The sequence below is a fragment of the Rhinopithecus roxellana genome, chromosome 2, assembly GCF_007565055.1.
Source record: "Rhinopithecus roxellana isolate Shanxi Qingling chromosome 2, ASM756505v1, whole genome shotgun sequence".
In the NCBI taxonomy this organism is placed as follows: domain Eukaryota; kingdom Metazoa; phylum Chordata; class Mammalia; order Primates; family Cercopithecidae; genus Rhinopithecus; species Rhinopithecus roxellana.
This window is the reverse complement of record NC_044550.1, coordinates 171,236,623-171,253,613: the sequence shown is the minus strand read 5'-3', so window position 1 is coordinate 171,253,613 and position 16,991 is coordinate 171,236,623.

The window sequence follows — 16,991 nt, the reverse complement described above, 5'->3', positions numbered from 1 at the left end:
TTCCTTACTCAGAATTCTGCTGAAAGCACATAGAAAATAAAGCCTATTATTCAAATTAATTTCACTGTGCACTAAAAATGTGGCTGAGTTTAGATGGAAACCCATTTTAAAAGTGCTCTCCTCTGAAATGGATGATGCCTGGCAAGGTATAAAGCACTTGGGCACTTAGAAAGGCAGATAGGAAATAGCTTAATCTCAAAACACTTCATTGGCAAATTGACTCATCATTAGGTATAGACCCAAAGTAGATTTCAAATCCACTTTCTAGAAAGGTATATATTCCATACATCTTCAAGAATACTGATATAAATCTTCCCTGAGAATCTTATTATCTTTGACAGTGTTCTCTTGCCCTAAGAGAAGTTATATTCATTATCTCATCAATCTCTAGCATTTCTGTACCCACCTCTTCTATAAACTTCCCTCCTCTCCAACCCTGTCTTCCAAACCAACTCCCAGTAAATTGACAAAAAGGTACATCATTTGCCCAATACACAAGATGGCCTTTAAAGGAAGACCAAAACCTCACCAAAGCTGCAGGAGGTAACAAGCATTGGTCGATCCAAGTAAAAGTAATAAACCTGATCATGATGGAGCCTCACTCAGTGCTGAAAGGTATCTTGTAATGATTTATAGAAAACACTGGACCTGACTCAGGAAGCCCAAGGTTCAAATCTGGCTTCCTTCAAAATGGTTACCTTTGGAAAATCATTTGATCTTTGCTTGCCGTAAGTTAATAATTAAGATCCCACCTCAAGAGTGGATGTAAGAATCCTGTGTGATAATGAACATTGTTATTACCATCTTTCTTGCTGTGGACTTGGTGTGAGTGATAATCATGGTTAGTTCTCTTCCTTATATTTCATATAAAAGATATTACCTAATCTGCCCTTTAGTCTTAACAAAAAGTACAACTTACACTTTCAGGTAGTTTAGTGTGATGAAGCAGACACTTACTGGTCTAATTTTACCCCAAGCACAGGGAAAACCCAAAAGTCATCTCAGGAGCCAATTAATCAGAGAGAGATAATTAAATTTTACACATTGGACTAAGTTTTAACTAGGACACCAAGGCTACCTTGAGGATTACGCAGTCCTCTCTGCTTTGGGGGAAATGCAATTTTTGCAATTATACAATTGTTCAATTCAACAAATACTTATTGATGATTTGCTACATGTCAGAGCCTGCACACTCTGGATACTAATAAGAATGAGACCCTCTCTCTGACTTTGAAAGACTCACAGGCCAGTAGGTTAAGTCAAACACACACATTTTGATATATAAATGATAATACAGAGGTACACAGGGAATTGGGGGATGGTTTCCTATAGAGAATGCTGGGGCCAAGCCAAGTGAGTAAGAGTTACATGCAAGATGAGAAGTGGGAACGGTATGCCAGGCAGAGGGAACAGCACAAACAAAACCCTATAAGTGTTTACACAGGGAGCTACACGTTGGTCATTTTTACTAGAAAATAAACATAAAAGAGCAAAGTCTGGAACATGAGGCTAGGGAGTATGAGAACAACTCACCCATGAATAGGAGACATAATGCCATGCATTACCAAAGGATTCTTTACTTTCCCAGCAATTCATCCCATGGTTTTTATTAAAGATCAAAACATACAAGAAAAATGTGTTCCAGTTTGTAAAACCCAAATATATAACATATTTCAAAGAAAACGTCCATTACCCAAACAAGGAACAGCAGGATACATGAATGTCAGGGATGAGAGTCTCAGGAGAGCCTTTGGCTAAAACTCACAAAAACCTACATCTGAGTTAGAGGAAACATTGAGCGCTTAACCATCCCTCCACTACACTCTTCAATTTATTGACTTTAGTAATTTGAGGTCTCTCAATCTAGAACCCATTCATGAAAAATAAGTTCTCTTCCCCCTGCCCTACCATAAAAGCTTTCACTTTCACTTCCAAGATGTTTCAGGAGTCTAATGGTCATATCCATTCATCAGTGATATGTGTAAATATTTGAATAGTTATTAATGAAAGCTCATGATGAAAGGTAGTTGTTCATCTGGAAAATGTCTGTAGATTGAATGATTCTGTTTATAACTTGTGTTCATTCCCTCCCACTTCCCCATCATATTTAGTGCGTGGGACACCCCGGCCCACGGCTACTCTATGTGTTCTGTTCCTTGTTCTGATTGAGGCTATTGTACAAATCAAAGTCTGGAGTACAACTTTAAATGCCATATTGCATTTTATTCTTCTCAGAATCTACCACTAGAAGAAACTCTTGGGTTCGTAGCCTCATAGGAGTCTCTAAAAGAGAATCCAAAACACAAAACAACACATTTAAATCATCTGAAAGAGAAAACAGGTCATATTGATAGTTTACCCTTTATTCTTTTCTCCCCACTCCCTCCCCATTCCATTCTCCTTCTCTGCTCTGCACCTTGGAGGCCCATATACAACCTCCCCTAGATGCTTTTACCTGTTGGCTTCCTGTGGCTTCAGCCAATGGGAAGCACCGCCGGAAAACCAGGAAGTGGGGTGGGAAAGGGCTCAAGGCATCTCTTTCTCACTTCCTCCCTGCTCCTGGCCTGCCTTTCTAGAGGCATCTCTGTTGTTCTACAACTTTGCCCCCTACTGGACAGTTACCCTACCATAACTCCAGTTCTCATAGGCTCAGGTAACAAATGCTGTGTCCTCTTTTTTACCTTTGGCCCTGGGAGAGTTAAGGCCAGGGATATATCCAGGTTTCAGGGGGGCCCGAAACTTGTATGATTAAATTTGTAAATTTTATAAAAAGAATATGAATATGAGAACATATTGCTGGTTCCTCTCAGGGCCTTTGAAGGGCTTATGCAATGTGAGGAACCCTGAAACTTAAAAACCTTATTAGTTTCACGCTAAGTCTCCACTCAGCTAAAGACTTTCAGTTTTTGCTAATCCTTTAGTGCCTCTACATGACTATTTGTTCTCTTTACATGGACACACCTCTCTCAATAGTTCTTTCATTAAAGTCTACTCATTTAAACAGTCTGCATAGATTCTGTCTCCTGAAGAAATCCTTGTCCATAAACCTACTATAATGTATTACATGAATGCATTATATTACTACTATAATGCATTACAACTTCTTTTCTTCCCCTATTGCCTACCTACCTGAAAAGACATTAAAGTTTGCTATAACTTACTTAGGTATAACTTTTAAGTCTCTCCTTTCTTTCTGAAAATATTAAATAAATAAATAAATGAATAAATAAATAAATAAATAAATAAACTAAGCATGACTAGAAGGAAATACTATATTCTATCATGAGCTTTTTCCAAGCTGATCACAAGCTAAATGTGTTGGATATATATTCATTAAATGTGTAAAAGAAATATAATAGTACCCTTTCAAAGACATGTTTGGTCAACGAAGATTTTCAGTAGGTGTAATTGCAATGTAGCTATCTAGCATTTCTGAATCACTCCTTACTATTCCCCTTGAATAAATCTCTTAGTAGAAGGTATTACTCCATACTATTCCTTTTGAATAAATCTCTAGTAGAAAGTATTACTATGTTACAGAAACAGATTGTACAACTTTATTATGGAACAATGCTGGATTGGTTTAACCATACAGTACACAGTCTGCAGGTATTTGAGTCAGATATTACAATGATCAGCTTTTTGTCTTTACTGTAATATTAGGAGTATGCATTAGAGATTAGGAAATCCTTATAGAGTAATATCCCCAGGGAAGTAGCCAGGGCCTCATTGCCCTGAACATTCAAAGCTCACTTAAATTAATCCTGCAACAGTGCATTGCATGATCTGTTGATTCTTCTCAATTTTCAGAACCATGTCATTACTAATGCCCACTGACAGAATACTTAGGAACCAAAGAAATAGTGACCATTTTATAATTGATTCAAGCTGTCAAACAACTTCACCTTTCAAAGTTAGAAATTCCAAGAGATATGTACCAAGAAGAAAATACAAGACTGCATTGTCACATGTGGAAAACAATAGTATTCCAGGCACCTCATATGATAAAAATGCTTCAAGTTAGAACAGCGCATTCCTTGTTTTGAAGATTTTTCATAAGACCGTACTGTCCACTAGAAAATATTCAGTTAAATTTCTTCTGAAATAAGGCTTCTTCCCTCCACCTTATAACTTACTCACCTAACTCCTTATACTCAGTAATTTTTTTTAACTGTGCATAGCAATTTCACAACTAAGAGTTTACATTGCTTGTGGACGCTGGCTAGCTTTCTCAACCAAGCTGAAATTTACATTCTCACATTTTTAATAGTGTTTCTAGGATGAAAGAAAAAGTATGGGCGAATGAGATCTTCATAGCAAATTCACCAAACTAAATGCAGTACAGAAAATAAGCATGCTAAGTTTTTCTACTCTAGCAGTTTAGTAATGCTAACTGTGTTGATATAGTTTTCATACATTGCACATTTACTAATAGGTTAATCCAAGGCATATGTTAGTGACCAAATATATATTTATTTTAAGCAATGGTCATTTTAGAGGCTCTTTGGACAATTTTGTTATCTGTAATTCAAATGTAATATATACTCTCTTATATTAAAAAAATAACTACAGAATTATTTCACACTGTTACAATTCAAAGTCTTCCAGAAAAAGCTCCCATTTAAAAGTTTAATTTGAAGAAGTTTAAGTAAAAGTTTGAAATATTCTCGGTAATCATAGAACATAATTTAAGCATAATTCTTATAGATGCCAATCTGAAATACAGATGTTTGATTGGTATTTAATTAAGAAGGCAAACTAAGATGGAGAATAAGAATATAAATAAAAAACACGGGTGTTCGTTTCTGCAAAGTTGTGAAGAAATGGATTGTTTCATATTCAGGGGCGATATTCTGATATTCTGTTCTTTTTATTTTTAATAATTATAACTTGCTAGATATCTGAGTTAATTTTTCTCTTTTCTAACTCTTAAAGGCTGTACCAAGAAGATATTTACAGTAATTGAAGATCTAAGGAAATTACCTGTACTTAACACCACAGCCCAAATATTATATTCACAACCAGGAAATAGCAGCACATAAATCCCCCGTTTTACTGCTGTCTTGCTCTTTCCACTAAGCATCTTTGGGTATCAGTATTTGTAGAAGAGATATCAGAGTGTAGCTAATAAGAAAAAGCAGAGGTAAAAAGCAATAACATTCCATTTTTCTTCAAACTGTATCTTTCTTTTAAAGGAAAGTTACACGTCAATTGAAGAGATAACCAAAATGTTTATCTACATTCAATTTAAGTTCAAATCAAGGTCCAGGTATTAAATAGCAACATGGCTATTTGCAGCATTCTCTCAAAATGGAAAAATATCCATGGCAGTGATTTCTTTATTGCTGCTTTTAAAATGTGTTCACAACATCTAATGCTTGTGTTTCTATAAATAAATGTTAATTCCTTACCCTAGAAAACCTCTGGAAATACACACAGCATCTGCCCAGAATATAAAACAACATTGATTTATGCCTTGAAAGTAGAGTTATAATGAATAACAAATTCATTATGATGGCATAAAAATATCAAAATAAATTACTCCCTAGTATCTACACCACATTGTAGGTTATTAGTTATTAATATCATTATTCATGACAGGCCTAACTACTGATGTAAAGGAGCAATTTTCTTTATTACTACGATTCCTCTAAAATCAGTTAGTAGGCAAGGGCAGGAATCAAGGTAACTTATAGTGAATGTTCAGGAAAGCAACAGTGTTGGATGTGCATAACAAGAAACCTGCATCAGTGAAAAAAACACAGGATTAAAGCAAAAAAACAAAAAACAAAAAAACTTGGGCTATAACACAGTCATTTATTAACATTTTTATTGAGGAATAAGAATAACAGATGATTTATATTGAGCACTTATTATGTGCTAGGCTTTGGGATAAGCACAATAGATGCATTATTCCTATTTTATTCTGATCTCATGAAGTTGAATTTGTATCTTCATTTCACGAGTATGAAAAGTCAAGGCACAGAAAATTTAAGTAACTAATTACATATTGATAAATAGCCATGTTAGAGCAAGATCTAAAGTCTTCCCGACTCGCAAATGCTCTCTCTAGACCTAAAGGGAGGAAATTTTCTGTAAAGAGCCAGATTGCAAATCTTTTCAGCTTTGAGGTTCATATGTTCTCAACTCCACCATGTAAATCAAAAGCAGCCATAGGCAGTGTGTCAGTGAACAGGCGTGGCTATCCAATAAAACTATTTATAGACACCGAATCTGAATTTCATATAATTGTTATGTAACACAAAATATTATTCTTCCTTTGATTTTTCTTCAACTATTTAAAAATGTAAAAACCATTACTAGCTTACAGACTACACAAAAACAGCTAGTGGGCTAGATTTGGTGTGAGGGCTGGAGTTTGTCAATACCTGCTCCAGACTCCTGCTCCTCTCACTTTAATGTACATGCCCATCACCTGTGGATCTTATTAAAATGCAGATTTTATTCAATAGGTCTGAGGTGGGGTTTGGAAATTCTAGATTTCTAACAAGCTCCCAGGTAACATTGATGCTGCTGGTCTGGGGACCTGCACTCTAATGATATCCTAAGCAATCTCAGAAGATGCAGATTTTCCTATATCCTGGGTTTGAGTTAATGACTTCATTTAACCACAGAGTTGTCCGAGCTGGGAGCCTTAGAGCCCCCTCCTCCCATTCTTATTTTTCTACCACTAAAATATCTCTCCAGAAGCTCTGTCTCTCTCCACCCCCAAGATCATTGCCAAACCATATCCTCCGAACAATCAGGTCACTCACTAGTCCTCCTTTTTTCAGTTCCTCCCCCTTTGAAATCTTTCCTCTATTTGATGACCTAAGAGTTCTTTCTCTCTAAAATATAATGCAAATATTTCCCTCCATGATTTATACCCATCTAGGTAGTGGTCCAATGCACACAGAATAAAATTCAAATGCTAAGCTCTTCAAGGTCTCACCAAACCAAGCTTGCCAATCTTGTCTTGCACCATTTCCTTATAATCATTGTAACCATAGTCACAAAGTTTTGTTAACTTACTAGGTAGAAGGCACAATTGTATTTCATTTCATCTTTGCTTCAGATTACTGCATGAAGTAGGTGCCCTTATTTCCATTTTACAGATAACGAAACTAATAGCTTAAGTTGCACCAAGTTACAGTGCTCGTAACTGATGGGGCCAGGATTTCAACTCAGGCACTCTGATAGCAAAGCCCACATTCTAACCACTACAGTGTACTCCTTTCCCAAGTTGTTTCACACGCTCATCACAGCGAAGTGCTTCAGAGACCGGCCCATGTCATTTCCTGCCACCCAGCCTGTGCAGTGCCCATCCTCTGCCTACAACCCTCATTATCATCAGATGCCTCCTCCTTCTCTCTCAGCAGTCAGCTCACATGTCACTTCCTCTGAGTGTCCCTTGTCTCCCTCGCTCCCCAACACATGAAAATACCCACGGAGTCATTCTGTTTTCTGTATCTGTTTCCCCTAGGAATGTTGACCTCCCTTAAGGCAGGGTCTCTGTTTTATTTTTTTCTGGTACTGACATTAGCTAACACTACCCTTGGTAGGTAGAAGGTATTCAAGAATTATATGATAGATGAACAAGAGGAATGAATAATAAATGAATGGATCGGCAATCGATTTAGCAAACCATCCTTAGCCCAATTTCTGCATCTGTATAAAGAAGAGATTGAAACAGATATGTTTTAAATAGTTTTCATCAAGAGCCATCATGTATCTATTCACTCACTCCAATATTTATTGAGTGCCTACAGCACGCCAGGCACCATTCTAGGTCCGAAGCATACAACTGTAAAGAAAACAAAGTCCCTCTTCTAATGCCACCTACCGTCTGATGGGAGAGAGAGAACAAGGCGATAGTGATAAATGCCATAGAGGGAGAAAAGCCCACTAAAGGAGTAGTTTTTTATACAGCTATCCACATACACATAACAAGCATAGTTATTTATAGGTGATATTTATAATTTTATTAATCAACTCTTAATTAAGAAACAGCTCCCTCTGGTCTTTAAAAAACATAGGGAAAACCTGGAATGTTGACAAAACGATAGGGGTGACCTGAGTTTAGGTTGATTATAGAGTCCATATGGGGCCTGAAAATTGTAGTTTTGCAACTGATCTAGTTAGTCGCTAGCAAGTCATCCCTGTGTGTGCATTTAAATACTGATACTGCAAATAGGAAAACTGGAGAGATATGAAACAAAAGCTTCCCATAGTTTAAGAAACAGTATTTTTTTGGAGGAGTGAAACTTTTACTTGCTTGTCTGTATGTTATAAGCACAAATAACTCTGTTCAGTTCAAGTTTGAGTCAATTCCAAACACTGGGTGATTTTAACAATAATCATCATTTTACTGACTTTTTATTTTAATTACTGGTCATTTGTACTGTTTGTAGAATAACAGGTGTAATATAAATGTAAGCATACCTCTAGATGAAACAATTTGAAATCCTTATTAAATGGTCAGAAAACTCCAGGAAGACAAACTTGTAAGTCAGTATATTGAGGTTATAAATAGCCAATAAATAGACTTCAGATGTACCACAAATTCATAACAAAAATAGATTTGAGCCTGGGGTCCTAAACAATTTCCAAGTTTATAACTCAAACATTTCCGTATGTTTTCTAAAACTCTGCTTTATTTTAAGTAAATGTATCTGTATTAAGTGTAATCTACTCCAGCAATTCATTTTGCCTTAATGGTATCAATTTTTCTCAAATACAAGGCAGTTTTTCAAAAGGTGATCTTACATGGATATCAATACATACCCACGTTTATGAGCATAACTCATTGTGCTTTCTTTTGAAAACCCTCAAATACCTAATGTAAAATATTTATAATCATAATATTTATAGTAAAATTATCTCTAGAAAGTGTTAAGCTTATTCAAGTAACAGAACTGCCTTTAATACAGACTCAGACATGGAGTAAAAATAGATTGATATGCCCTTCCTACTAAGAAAGGCTAGAAAATGTTAGCAGCAATATATTCGAATAGAATACTATTTGCCTTAGTTCTTTAAAAATATGTTTATTTGTATTATTTATCCTTAAAGGGCTTATTCATATTGACAGATAAAGCAGAATTTGGAGCATATCCTAGAATTTGAGTATGCAAATAAATGACTTTAGCTAGTACTCTTGATTTATTTACCAAACCAAACAAAACAAAAAAAAAAAAAAAGCGAGAAAGAAATCTTCATCACATGGAAAAGCTGAATTCTATGTTCAGTTCTGTTCCAAGCATAAACATGTTCTCTCAATAGGAGAGGAGTCTCCCCTTTACCATCTCATCAGAGAATGAATGCAAATGTGACTATATTGATTGAAGGGGTGGCATTGCCCACCATATGGTGCTCCTCAATGGAGTCAACATGAGGAGGAGCTCTTAGCTGACAGAGAATTAAGCAGGGAACAAAGTGAACACCTGGTCAGATAAAAATCCATCAGGATACATGAACTGGCTGCCCAGTCTCCAAATTATGTGCAGGCATCAAATCCAAGGTAAAATGAAATGTGCCCCTCTTGCATATTTCAGTACTTATTATGGTGTTAGAATGTGTATGACATACTCCTGAATGGAGAAACCTTCTCAATTGGCCAGTATGATTGCTAACTCTACAGAAGGTGATAATAAGATGTAGAAAACAGAGTAAGAGTAATTAGAAGTAAAAACTCCACTCTGTTTCTTCAGTAGGGGCATACGAGCATGATGTGGCTTTGGGGAAAATCACTTGCCTACCTTCCTCTTGGCCACTTGGAAAGATGCCAACATGAACATAATGAGTCTTGCTGCCCTTCTCAACCCTCAAGAAGCTATGAGCTCTTGGGGTCTCCTATGAAGATGGAAGGAGAAAGGTATTTATGACAGGTCTGTCTTCTTCCTTCTTAGCTGTCCTGATCGGTGCTTCTTTGTCCTTCTCATTTATAGAGCAGAACTTTCATATCAGCCAGGAAGGTAATGGTGGCAGAAGATTTCGAATAGTTGGATGCACAAGTCAAGGCTGCTTATCAGTAAGTGCACCAGGCCATGATAAGCTCAGCAGGCTCATGCAATGAGTGCCCAAAAGCAGAGGGGAAACCTTGAGTCTGTAAAAAAGCAACTCAGCCTATAAACTTGGTCAGCCTGGGCAAGTGCTCAAAATGGCAATTTCAAGGCCAGACTAATGAGCTAATAAATTATAGTTACTTCACACTCAACATGGTATGATTTTTCCTGCTGAGTTGAATCAGGCAACAATCTAGGCTAACCTTTAAAAACTGATTTGAAATCCCCTGATAAGGTGGCCAGATAGATTCAGCCTCTACTTTAGATATGACGGTCTAAATGTTTATTCTTTTGTGTCAGGAATGTCTCTAGATCAGTAACAGTTTTGTTGCTCAAGGGACACCTGGCAATATCAGGGGACTTTTTTATTGTTGTCGTGACAACTGCTGGGATGCAAGAGGGGAGAGATGACTGGCATTGAGTAGGTGGAGGCCAGGGATGTTGCTGAACATTCTACATCACACAGAACAGCCTCCCACAACAAAAAAACTACCTGGCCTAAAATGTCAATCATGCTGAGGTATGATCAAGAAACCCTTCTCTAGAACATACAAAAGTAGGTAAATGACAACTAGTTGGGCCAAAACAATGAGCTGCTCATCTTTGGCTCCTATTTTGAGAGGTAGGAACGGCCAAAACCCATGAACCTACTTGGGCAAGCCTTGGGCAGGTAAATCCTTCATAGAGTTTCGCTATGCATAACACACTTATCCTGTGAAAATGACTACAAGGAAAATGAGCGAAATTATCATTATTTCTGGCAGAGAGCCCCATCATCTGGAACCGTGTGATGTGTCCTGCAGATGGGTGAGTTTAACAAGCAAGTTCAATTAGCTCTCTTACTTCTACCTAAGGCAAAGCCATCACATTGTTACATTGCCTGAGGCCTCAGGCTCCCCTTAATCCGCCCAAATTCACAAAATAAGTAAGCATTACTAACGTAAGTCTTTCCAATTTCTCTGGGAACCTGATGGAATAGTTGGGCTTATATGTACATGGTAGCTAGACTAATCCCTCTGATCAGTGAGCGTTCTCAGCATTATCAAGGAAATAATCTATAAATAATTGCATTAATTATGTTTCTATGTTTTAACTTAACTAAATCTACATGTTGGTAAAAGTAAAAAAAGATGGCTAGGAGAATGTGTGTGTATGTGTGTGTGTGTGTAATTTTTCTAGAAAGTGCTTTTAAAAAAGTAGCACACTTCTAGGTAGCAATAATAATGTCAGGAAAGAGGGAAGTAACACCATCTTACTGTTTTCACCTCCTAACAATACTATCTTTCCATGAAAGGTCTGCCACCATAACAGAACTTCTGGCGACAGAGCAGTGACTTAGGTTTGATTTCCCTCTGACCAAAATTTCACTGCACTTGGAAGAAGAAGGTCAAAATCTCCTAACTGGAGGCCCAGGGAATAGCGGTTTTACTTCTTGAGGATTTCGGGGATGCAGCTAAAACAAATGACATGATTTATCCTTACACTTCTACAGAAACCATAGTGTAGTGGGAAGTTCTCAGCATGTTTAAAATATATCTTCATAACCTATTGGGGAGACCAGACATCACCCCCGCTTATCTCCACACCTTATCCTTTCTATAAACAGTTACAACATGTGTGAGTAATTTCAACATGAATCGATTTCCCAGAGCAACCCACAACAACCAGGCTGACTGACAAGGACTCACTATCTCCCACACTGCCATGTCACCTGTTACTGCATTGTAACCACGTGGTGTCAGAACTGGTCCTCTTCCCTGTGGTAATCGGGACAGATATTAAATGACCATGTTCTCTGCCTCCCACAAGCCCCCCTGTGCATGTTAGGCAGTGATGAGATGCTCATCACAGATAATTCTAAAATCATCCTTTTACCCATAAGGTGACAGCAGCCCACAAGGTGACACCAGCCCTAAAGGTGTCGAAGTGAATACTTTAACTAATAAGCTGTTTTGAAGGCCCTGGACAGAGAAATGGGTTTGCAGATCATGACCAATAAAGATAATGAGCATTTGCACTGTTAGGTGCCATTTCCAACTACATCAACTCTCTGGCCAGTACGAAAGGGTTAGGGGAAAAAACATCAAACAGCAAATCTGCTGAGAAAGCCAAATAGGCCCATCTTCCATAACCCCTCTTCTCATCTGTTTATGTTTTTTAATAACAAGAAGAGAAAGTAGAAATAGCAGGAGGACACTTTTTTTTCTAGATAAACTGTTGTGGAATAGAAAAGTCTCAATATCAACTCCACAACAATTGTCAAATTCTATTGTATATTGCGGGAGAAATAAAGTAAAGCAACCCAGAAAGGGACCAACTTAGGATAGTTACCTAAGTGGATCATATTTGGACTGCGGGGTCATCTGGCCCAATACCCTCTTTCTACAAATGAGAAAGCTAAGATTCAGAGAGCCACAGAGAGCTCATAGCCAAACAATTCTCTAGCAAGAGCACCTCACCACTTGCCTTTCCTCTGCTCCACTAAGAAGGTAGCACTTGAGTCTACCATCTCTGAGTCCAAGGCTGCCCAAGACAGTCAGAAGCAGTCAATACTTCCTAATTCCAAATCCAAACTGGGTGTTGGAACCTCAGGCTGGCTTTTCCCAGCTGGGAAGATATTTTTCTACGACTGAGCAATCCCAAAGTCAATACAAGACTCCTGTTTGCCAATGGTTTACTGCATGAATTTAGTCTATTGAGAGCACAGGGCCAGGTGGGAGTCTGCACATACAGATTATAACCTTGACTGAAACCCAAGTGGAGAAGGTGATAAATGCAATTGCCATTAGTCTGTGCCTTTTACCTCTTCCATTTCAATTGTCTCCTACTCTTACCTGAGCCCACAGGAAAGCTGCACAGCAAGAAGCATCACTAAAAGAAGGGAGGCCTCTTAAGCTCCAGGGACTTGAGCTGCAAATTTCCTTTCATTCAAGAGAACACTTGCCACCTTTTTTCTCAGCACAACACTTAGCATGCCCATGAGGAGGGGAAAGTGTTTCTCACCAGGAATAAGATGTAAGGTATATTTGAAAATTGAATTGCAATTGCCATTTCTCGGTGCCTTTCCAATGGGGGCCATCTAACTGCAAAGTGACATTTTGTGATCCTGATGTGGTAGAGACCCCGTGAAAAAACCACAATCAATCAGTTTCTAAAACACAGGCTGAAGAAACGAGGACCTAGCATTAAACCTAGAAGATCTTTCATGATTGTTCGTCAAAGGAAAATAGCCAGGGATATTCATTTTGCAAATTATTCTCCCTCACTGGCCTCTCTTATTGCTATTACCATGAACAATATCATTCTTTACCCACTGCAAGATCATTTTGTGAGCAAAATACCATTGAAAATCTTTACTTTCAAAACCATTCACTCCTGGCAAGAGACAATCCTGGATGAACTTTCAGAGTGCTCAGCGGAGTGAATGACTTTTGGTTGATCTAATTTACACGTCTCTTTTTTTAATCTATGTATAATTTCTGTTATATGGGTATTTAATGCCTTTGTCTTCTAGAACCTGTAAGCCCTTTGTAATTATTAGTTAAGACTCATAGTCTGTTTGAAACAAGAGGTATCTTGTCTTTGTAGAGGTGGAGAAACTCTGGAAGGACTGAAGATCTACATGGAGGCACAGTTTTACCTTAAACCCTAGAGAGAAGTCAGTATGCTTCCCTGCACCCTCTGGTCAGCTTACCTCTCCATAAATGTGTGGCCATAAATTAGGTTCCTGCTAACTACATAATTGCTTTCATGAACCCCCTTTCCTGGTTGTCCTGCAGTAGGTCCTGGGTGCTCCTGGAAAGCTGGCCAAAGGAATGGGAAATGAGGGTGTCATAGTGGGGCAAAGAGTGAGGAAGGACCGGCCAGGGAGGAAATATTGAGGGTTCTGTTAATCTTCAAAATGAGTCTTCGTGATAATGTGGTCAGGCAGCAGTGTGGAGAACATAGCGGATGGAGGTAATACCCGGAGGCTAGTTAGGAGATCTTTACAGGGTGAAGCCACACCGCCATTTTGGCTAAGGGAAAAACCTTCCATAGTGTTGTGGAGATTCTATGAGATGAATGTAAAGCAAACAGAACAAGATTCCTTACAATACAAGTTCAATTATGATTGCAAATGCTTCAATGGTGCCTGCCTAAGCTGGGAACTGTTAAATCTTTGCAAGAACTCGAAGAGGTAGATAACTATATTTTGCCTCCATTTTTACAGATGAGAAAATTAAGGTACAGAGAGAATCAGTAACATAAGTTTTAGAACCAGAATTCAAACCCAACACTTTGTCTTCAGAATCTGTGCTCCTTTCATCATAGCAACTAGTATTAATTATTAAGATCATAGACTAGAAATGAATATTGATTTAAAATATGTTAAGGGCATGGTGACCAGTATGATGTAAGGATGATAAGAAAAGGGATGACCTAGACTGGTTCCTAGGGTTTTTCCTGATAGTCCATGGTATCTCTCACTGCTGTGCAGAATACAGAAAGAGAAGCATGCTTAGGACCTGTTGACCAAGTCTGATGTGTCTATAGAATATTCAGGTAAAAATGGCTAATATGCAGGTGGTATATGGATCTGGGGCTCAAAAGAGAAGTTAAGCCTGGTGTTATAGATTTAGGGGTGATCAGAAAACACATGGGAGTCATATGAGGGGATGAGATCATACAGGAATGTGCATGCAATGAGAAAAGAGAAGACTGAAGAGAATTCTTTTGAGAGCAGAATGGAGTGGAGGGGCACCAACTCTGGAGGGTTGAACAAAGAAGAATTCTTAAAGAAGTGCAACGAAGAGTGGCTGGAGAAACAGAGAGTGCTTAGTGGAAGCCAACAGAGAGGAGAGTTTCAATAGTCTTGCTCTGATTTAAACTGTGTTTTTCTAACTGAGGAAAAAACCTTGTCTCCCTCCACTTGCCTCTTTAGGATACCACTTACAAACTAAATACAAAGAATTTCAAAGACGGCATAGATAGACTGGGGCCATCCACTCATTTCTTAGGAAAATAAAGGCTCGCATCATTAGCTAAGGAGAAGTCATTGGGACCATCCTTCCTCTATTCCCCCATCAGTGGAAACAGAGATGGACCATCCCCCATATCTGACCACTAGGAACCCATCTCCTTCTACGTCTCAAAGACTATCTCCTCCATGAAGTTTTTCTGTATACTCCGGTTGGGATTAAAGAGGAGATTCCTTATGGTCCTAGAGAATCCATCCATATCTATACATCACTTTTCTTAGACTGATTAATATCACAGTTGTTTGTATATCAGTTCAATTTATTGCTGGACTGAAAATTTATTGATGGCAGAGTTCACCTCTTGTCATTCTATACCACTAGTGCTTGGCACTATGTCTGGCCCCCAGTGGGGGTGCTTAATAAAAGCTTGCAGACCACGAAAGAATTGAAGTCTTTAGTGAAAGCGTAATGAGTACATTCAAGTCAGCCTCTACCAGTTACTCCAGCTTCACCCTTATTCACTGTGCCTCTCAGTACAGAGGTACAGTACCGAGTTTCCATATCTGTAAAATGATTAAAATAGCAAGAGCTAGTGAAAAGCAAATGATATTATACAGAGAAAGTGCTTAAAACATAGCAAACACTCCATATTTGTTAGCTACTAAGCAGCAGCTCCTCAGCTGGAGGGCTGGCGAAGCTCCTGTGTGGAGGGTTCTAGAAATCCTCTGCCTTCTTTTGGTCTTGCTATGGGCCCTTCTGAGACCCAGGGGTCCTGATTCCCAACCCACTCCTTTAACTCCTGTCCTACAGGATTTACAGCCTGACTGTGACAACTAATTTTGGAACTGTAATGCCTCCTGTCATCTTCCATAAATTTGACATAAATAAATCACAAAATACCCTTTTTATATCGCTTTTTATCTTGCCATGCTTCTTGTTTCTTTTGGAAACAGTTTTTATGGCAAATGCAGAGTGTAAATCCACCCGACAATAAAGCATGCCAAACAAGCGTGTAGAACAGGCACCTGAGAGGAAATTACCCACCATTTGCAGAGCTCTACACAATTATCAGCAGGATGTTCTGGAGTGGGCCTATTAAACGCACTGCACTGTATTGCTCACACACCATTTGCATAGCCCCAATGTAAACAATATTGTTAAACAAAGGAAAGTGGGCACACACTGGTCCGCATCTTCATTCTGGCCTCCTCTTGCAGCAACACAGAGTCTAGACTTTGCATGACATCTCCCCTGCCTGTTTCCTTGGAGAGGTCATTTCTCCAAAGGCAGCAACATCCAATAGAGCTTTCTGCAATCAAGGGAATGTTCTGTGTCAGTGCTTCCCAGTATGGTAGCCACCAGCCACCCCTGTGTGGCTGTAGAACATTTGACATGTGGGTAGTGAGACCGAGAAACTAGATTTTTAATTTTATTATAAGTTGAATCAACTTAAATGTAAATAACCACATAGAGCTGGCAGCTACCACATGGACAGGGCAGTAGAGATTATGCAATACATGTTTGCTTTCAAATATCTTGTCCCACACATCTTCAATTTCAAATTATAGGAATCACAGTAAGTATCCACTGATTAGTTTCTCACCCATCTCCTCTATTTTATCCTAACAGTGACCCACTGGAGTAGTTTTTAGTCTCGCCATCATTTAAAAGGGGTATCAGAAGCTCAGAGAGCTTAAGGAATGAATATGAACTCTCTCGACTAATCTGTGCTGGAGCAGAGATTCGAACCCAAATCTGTCTATCAAAGCTTTGTTGCTGCCAGAGTAGTTTTCAGACCAGGCATTGTGGCTTGAAGTTATTATGCCTGAATCATTAGAGCAACCTGTGTATGAATTTGTTAGCACTGCAAGTTCAACGTTCAGAGGAGAGGGCTCCTGTCTAGGAATGGAGAGAGCCAGCTTTTCATCATGCCATACTGCCCACTAGCTGTTGGTGTGAGGCCATGCAT